Source organism: Rhineura floridana, chromosome 22 (assembly GCF_030035675.1).
Source record: "Rhineura floridana isolate rRhiFlo1 chromosome 22, rRhiFlo1.hap2, whole genome shotgun sequence".
NCBI lineage: Eukaryota > Metazoa > Chordata > Lepidosauria > Squamata > Rhineuridae > Rhineura > Rhineura floridana.
This window is the reverse complement of record NC_084501.1, coordinates 16,250,171-16,257,529: the sequence shown is the minus strand read 5'-3', so window position 1 is coordinate 16,257,529 and position 7,359 is coordinate 16,250,171. Positions and strand designations below refer to the sequence as shown.

The 7,359-nt window shown below is 43.9% G+C and overlaps 1 long non-coding RNA gene across 1 annotated transcript; it reads left to right on the top strand.

The window, feature by feature from the left end:
• Nucleotides 1–324: 324 nt before the first annotated feature.
• Nucleotides 325–2,422, top strand: LOC133374746 (uncharacterized). The gene is made up of 2 exons (XR_009759963.1): nt 325–398; nt 1,564–2,422. It is a non-coding gene; the product is annotated as an uncharacterized LOC133374746 (long non-coding RNA).
• The last annotated feature ends 4,937 nt before the right edge of the window (nt 2,423–7,359 follow it).

Sequence of the window (7,359 nt, the reverse complement as noted above, 5' to 3'; positions counted from 1 at the left end):
ATTTCTTCTTCAATATATTATAAAATGAACTGAAAGAACAATCCCACAATGTCTACTCAGAAGGAAGTCCCATTGTGTTTGGTTGCGGGGAAGTGAAGATGGGAATGTAACCGTAATAAATTATTCCCCTCCCCAAATTCCACATAGCTACCCTCAGGGGTTCACCAGGTTCCGATGGGAAGCAAAGGTTGGATGAAAACAACCGTGTGAAACAAGGAATGAAAAATAATTAGAGACTTTCAGCTAAACATATGCCAATTAAAGATCTGACAATTTTTACTTCCTGGAACTGAACAAGACTCACTTCCCCTAGGCACTCCAATACCCATATAAAAAGGACTCTACCCAAAAGCATCTGATATTCCAAAAGCATCCCATCAGATCCAGAAGGACAGCAGGTAATTTCTTTCCAGTTGATGGGCTTGAGGTTGGCTATTGAGATACCTCTTTTCTCTGTGGGTTCTTATATATCAGACTACATAGATTCTTTTTTGGCTGAATTATACTTAATGTGAAAGGTCAAAGGAAATGAATGTGAATATGGATGTTTCAGTCATGCATGGTATTTGGAAGTATCTCATTGGTGTTGAGTGCCCAGGAGGAGTTCTAGTCCTATTGAGGAAAGTGCCGCTGCAGTGGGCATAGCTCAAAATGTTTGGGGAGTCCACTTGCCACTTCCTAAAGACAAACTTCAAGGAAAATTAAGAGAGTCTTGCTGGAAAAAAGGAAGTTGCCTTATACTGTCACAGTCCCTTGGGCAATCTAGCTCAGTAATGTCTACGTAGTCTGGCAGGTAAGATTATCACTATAACTAACCTGCATTGTTGGAGGAAATAGATCTATGAGTGCCAGTTGCTGGAAAACACAGGAGGGGAGAGTTGTTGTTGCACTCATGTCCTCCTTGTGGGCTTTCCAGAAGAGGCACTTGGTTGACCATTGTGGGAGCAGAATGCAGGACTAGATGGGCCATTAGCATGATGGAGCCGGCTTTTCTAATGTTCTTCTGTGATATTCTTATTTGGAAGGTCTGCTCACATTAAATATCTGCACAAGTAGAAGCAAAAGAGTTCATTTTCTTCTCTTAATGGGCCTCTTTGTTGTGGCTAAAATGATTAGGATCAGGACTGTTGGAGTAATTTTCTCTCTCCCCATCACTCTCTCTGATTGAGATATGTACTACATTGCTTCCTGGGCTGCCTTCCAAGGGCCACATGCCTGGGGTGTGTGGGCCAGAGACAAAATCAGATGGAGCGACCAATGGAACCTTGATCTTTGTACTGTTGGCTAATTGCTACACTCGCTCACACACACCTCTCTATCCTCCATCTAGGGAAACAAGAGGCTTTATTGAGGGACACTTTCCTGACAGCGAAAAATATTTGGGATATGAAGCAGGGCCAATGAGGGATGTGGACAATGGGGTTGACTAGTTAGGGGTGTGAGTTCTGAGGGCCAGATGGAGAGGCTTGGAGGGCTGCATTTGGGCCCCAGTCATGAGCTTCCTCATTTCAATTCTAATCTAATACTTCTAAATTATCTTGCTCTACCCTAATCTCATTCCAGATCTACCCTCCCTGCTCTAAGATGGCTCTGGAATTGGACAACATCCTGTTGGGTGACTTCTATCATCCAGAAGATGACAGCCTCCTCTTTGACTCCTTCTGTCAATATCCTGGGTGCTACCCACCACGTCAGCGTTATGGCTGTTATTATCCTGGTGGTTACCCCCAATATCCTGGCTGTGTGATGCCTTACCCCAAACAGTGGTGTGACCCCTACTATCCCAAACAGTGGTGTGGCCCCTACTATCGTCAAAAAGGCTGGGGCAACTGCTATTCCCCAAAGCTCTACCCTGGTTGTGGCTGGCCATGTTAAGCCCAGACACAACTCTGACCGAACATCCAGGAAAGAAGACGCACGATTCTGCCCCTCACACGAATGAACTGACAGTGTTCAGAAATGTTGAGCACACCAGAAACCTCGTTGCACAACCAATGGGATTTGTGAGAGTTCAGCACTTCTGTTAACACTTCATGTGGTGCTTTGACTTTATTCTTTGGTTTCCTAATCTCTGCATCCTTATGTTTAACAGTAATCTGTTTCCCATTCACACCTGTTGCCTTGTACTGCAGCCATTAGTGAAGCCCTCAGACCGTTGCCAGAGGCACTTCATCTGGGCTTGGATGAAGGATGCTCACTCCACAAGACCAAAAGGAAGATTGGAGATGGGCCTTGTTGGCTTTCCCTCAGTCCACTATTATGCTGCAACTTTGCCTTTGGGACGTCCAGCTCAGAAAGCAAGATGTCTTCATGATTGCTTTTTCCATGTTCCCTGTTGCACTTATCTGCATTTCCAATGGGCCATTTCTACTGGCTCCTTCCTTTATTTTCTCAATAAAGTGTTCAACATATCATACAACAATTTTGTTTTATTTCCTTCCCTTTCCTTTCTCTTCATCCTGTTAGCAAACCACTTCAGTAAACCTGTATTTCATATTGTCACGTTCTAGGAGTCTCCTGAATTAGGACCTTTGGGCAATGGCAATAGTGCCTCTCAGGAGATTCACCCTGTATCTTACACAGGTTTTAAAAATGGGCGCACACACATTGAGCGCACATACATAGAATCACAACATAACTCTGGGTAAGTGCTGGAACCCCTGGAAGTCCCTGGCTTTAAAAGATGATTAGACAAATGTACATAGAACTTCAGAACTTCAAAGTACAACATCACCTAACATCATTGTGATGCCCGCTGATTCAGCAGAAAGCACCCCTGACCTATCAGAGTTGGTCCTGCATGGATATGGAAACAAACAAGAGTATGGAAAGAACGATCCACCTTGCTGACAAGACAAAGTTGCTTACTTCTGCCCTAAATAAATTGGGTCACAAGCTGTTCAATCTTGAACTTGTTCCATTAACAAATCAACAGCTAGTGCAGATGTCAATGGAGAGGCATAATATCTTGACCAAATCTCACTTCTGTCAACAATAATGCTGCAGCATTCTGCATTATCGGCAGTTTCCAAACCAACCTCAATGGAAGTCCCATAAAGTCCTTTTTTTTTATCACAGGAAGCAATGCCCCACCTTTCCAGTCTTTTGAAGACTTAATGTCATTTGACTAGTTGGCAAAAAAAAAGAAAGAAAAAACCCCATCCATAACAGGTGTCCTTGTTTAATACCCTTGTACCGAGACAGTTTCTGCAACAGTGTCATTGGGAGAAAGAGCTGCCCCTTCACATATATTATGCTGGAAGGAGATGGAATGACAAAGAAGCACACATTCTTACTAACCACAATTGCAGCAGTTAGAAATAATTGTGGGGATGGCTGAGCTTATGATAGGAGTTTTCTCAAAAGAGATGGGGTGAGTGATCTCTTATGAAGCAAGCTTTTTTGCTCTCATTAATCAAGATTCATTTGTTGATATCAAAACACATGTCTAAAGCTTTTATGACCAGCAAGCAATTTCTGAAGATCCATGAGATCACTGAGAAATTCTGGTCATTACCCAAAATTTCTTGAATTCTTTCTAAAGTTCTTTCAGAGGTGTTGCCTGAAGAGACCCTCTCCTCCTCCTGCCATTCTCTGCCCAATCACACCCAACACACCTCACATTTTGTCTGGGGTGAAATTGGGCATCAGCTCTAATCAAGGATCATTATTGTAATTCAGAACTGCAGCATCACAACCTTCCATCAGCAGCACCACCCAGGGAAATGTTTGTTATTCATTTCAACACTTTTTTAATGGTTAGAAAATAGGTTAATTTATTTGACCATCTGAAGACCTACGTCAGGGATGGGGAACTGTTGTGAACCTTCAGATGTTGTTGGACTCCAAATCCCACCAGCCTTAGCCAGTATGACCAAAGGGCAGAGATGATGGATGTTGTAGTCCAGCAACACCTGGATGGCCACAAGTTCTCTATCCCTGCCCTATCGAGTCCAGCATTCTGTTTTCACCACAGCCAACCAGATGACCTTTGGGCAGTATGATTTATTTATTTATTTAGTTTAATTTATATACCGCCCTAAGCCCGAAGGCTCTCTGGGCGGTGTACAAAAAGATAAAAACAAGCACAATATATAAATACAATAAATACAATAAATAATAATAAAAACAAACAAACAATAACGAACCAAACAACATCCAAAATACGGAAATGCTGTTTAAAATACACTTTAAAATGCCTGGGAGTATAAAAAGGTTTTCACCTGGCGCTGAAAAGATAGCAGCGTCGGCGCCAGGCGCACCTCATCAGGGAGACTGTTCCACAGTTCGGGGGCCACTACTGAAAAGGCCCTGGTTCTAGTCATCACCCTCCGAGCCTCTCGATGGGATGGTACTCGGAGGAGGGCCTTAGATGTTGAGCATAGTGTACGGGTAGGTTCATATTGGGAGAGGCGTTCCACCAGGTATTGCGGTCCCATGCCGTGTAGGGCTTTATAGGTCAAAACCAGCACTTTGAATCTAGCCCGGAAACAAATAGGAAGCCAGTGCAGACGGGCCAGAACAGGTGTTATATGAGCGGACCTTCTGGTCCGCATCAGCAATCTGGCCGCTGCATTCTGGACTAGCTGTAGTTTCCGAACAGTCTTCAAGGGCAGCCCCACGTAGAGCGTGTTGCAGTAGTCCAATCTAGAAGTTACCAGAGCATGAACAACGGAAGCGAGGTCGTCACTGTCCAGATAGGGACGTAGCTGGGCTACCAATCGAAGATGGTAAAAAGCATTCCGTGCCACCGAGGCCACCTGGGCCTCAAGAGACAGGGAAGGATCGAAAAGAACTCCCAAGCTATGAACCTGTTCCTTCAAGGGGAGTGTAACCCCATCAACAACAGGATGAACATCCACCATCTGAGCAGAGAAGGCATTCACCAACAGCGTCTCAGTCTTGTCTGGATTGAGCTTCAGTCTGTTAGCTCCCATCCAGTCCATTATCGCGGTCAGGCAATGGTTTAGCACGTTAACAGCCTCATCTGAGGAGGATGAAAAGGAGAAATAGAGCTGCGTGTCATCAGCGTACTGATGACAACGCGTCCCAAAACTCCTGATGACCGCACCCAGCAGCTTCATGTAGATGTTGAAACGCATGGGGGACAGTACCGATCCCTGCGGGACTCCACAATGGAGAGTCCAGGGTATCGAGCAATGTTCCCCAAGCACTACCTTCTGGTGGCGACCCACCAAGTAGGAGCGGAGCCACTGCCAAGCAGTACCCCCAACTCCCAACTCCGTGAGTCTTCCCAGAAGGATACCATGGTCGATGGTATCAAAAGCAGCTTAGAGATCAAGGAGAATCAACAGAGTCACACTCCCCCTGTCCCTCTCCCGACAAAGGTCATCGTACAGGGTGACCAAGGCTGTTTCGGTGCCAAAACCGGGCCTAAAACCGGATTGAAATGGATCAAGATAATCAGTGTCATCCAAGAGCCCCTGGATCTGGCCGGCAACCACCCGTTCCAGTACCTTGCCCAAGAACGGAACATTCGCCACAGGTCTATAGTTGTTCAGGTTATCTGGGTCCAAAGAGGATTTCTTCAGGAGTGGTCTCACTACCGCCTCTTTTAGGCAGTCAGGGACCACTCCCTCTCTCAAAGAGGCGTTTATTATCTCCTTGGCCCAGCCGGCGGTTCCAGTCCTGCCAGCTTTCACCAGCCAAGAGGGGCAAGGGTCCAGAACAGATGTGGTCGCCCGCACCAGTCCAAGGATCTTGTCAACATCCTCAAGCTGTACAGACTGAAACTCATCCAATAAATAAGGACAAGACCAGTATGATGGCATAACAGGACATTGCTAGTTGTCAATTTCACTACTGGCATTGAGAGGCATAATAAGCAAGGCTGCTGTCTTATGGAGTTCCACGTTGGGCGCCATCTGATGCTGGTGAGACTAGCTCACTTGCCAGTGAATGCATGGGGTTGAGAATTCTTGCTTTTTCTCTTCCTCCATGTCTACTTAGAGTGCTTGTATTTCGAACACTAATTCACCTAGACTCATAGGTTATCAACATCAGTCGTCTAGTATAGGTGGAGAATAGAGGAGACCCCACTCAAGAATTTGTGAATCTTGGGAGGTACCAGAAATTTTCTGTTTGGGACTAAGAATTCAGAAAACAGAACAGTATTTATAATATATGCTATTAATCATATCTTGCACATTACAACTAATAAAATGCATTTGAGGTGGCCTTAACCATTATTATAAAAACAGAAGAATAGGGATATTTCTCAGCATGACAGTAGTTGCTGGATATCCATTTATCATCAAAGTATAAGATTCTGAAGGCACATCTTAGTTAAACCAAGTTACAATAGATGAAGGACTGAGTTAAACTCTAAGTCATATCACAGAGCCAAAATTATAAAGTACATGGAAATACATGTCATGATACAGCCCCATCAGATGTCATGGATGGAATATATGGATGGCCGTCTCCTGCTTTCTTTAATTCCCCATGCCAACAGAACTGAGAGGGCTCCTGTGTGCTATAAAACCTAGTCTTTTCGACACTTTCTTTTCAAAGGGAAGGCATGTTCCCACGGCTTTACTAAGTATGCTGCCCACTAGAGGCGGCATTTGCTGCCTGCTGGAAACAGCATTTGCTGCCTCCCCAAAGCTCTCTATACCTCTTACTTCATATTGACAGTTAACATAACACATTGGCTGTGTGCCCAGACTTTTTTATCTTGTACAGTACTCTGTTTTATAAGAAAGCAATGCTTTGTCTGGAATGGAGGGTTGAAGAAACCCTTTTTAAAAAGGGAACTTATTCCTTCTACTAAGCTACAAGTTAAGCCATTATAATTTTATCTAATTATTTCAGCACATTATATCTGTCTTTTAAGCTACTGTCTGGGCTGTCCCATTACACGCCCCACCAGTCCTAATGGGTGCCAGCCACCACTGGCAATCTCTTCCATAAGAACCAGAGAACAGCCTTCGAGGGTCAGACCAAGGATCCACTTCATTCAGCATCTTCTTTCAATTGAGACCAGCTTCATGCCTCTAGGGTAGGGACAGCCGAGAAATTCAGTTCACATTCCGAGCCAAATCTATCAAATTCATACTTCCCCAACCAATATGAGACTGAAACACTATACTCTAATTGCCTCTATTTTATTTATTCCATTCATTGGTCAACCGACAACAATAGATTACTGGATGACGTACAACATAAAATGAGAATCAACAAAGCTGCAAATCAAGCAACTATTTTTTTAAAAAAACAATTGTTTTTAACTAGAGATCTAGGAATTTTTTTTTTAATTTATTGGTTTACAATTTAGGATGATTAAAACAGTAAGCATCAATTAAAATATAGGTTGTATCCAATGTTAGTCCTACTCAG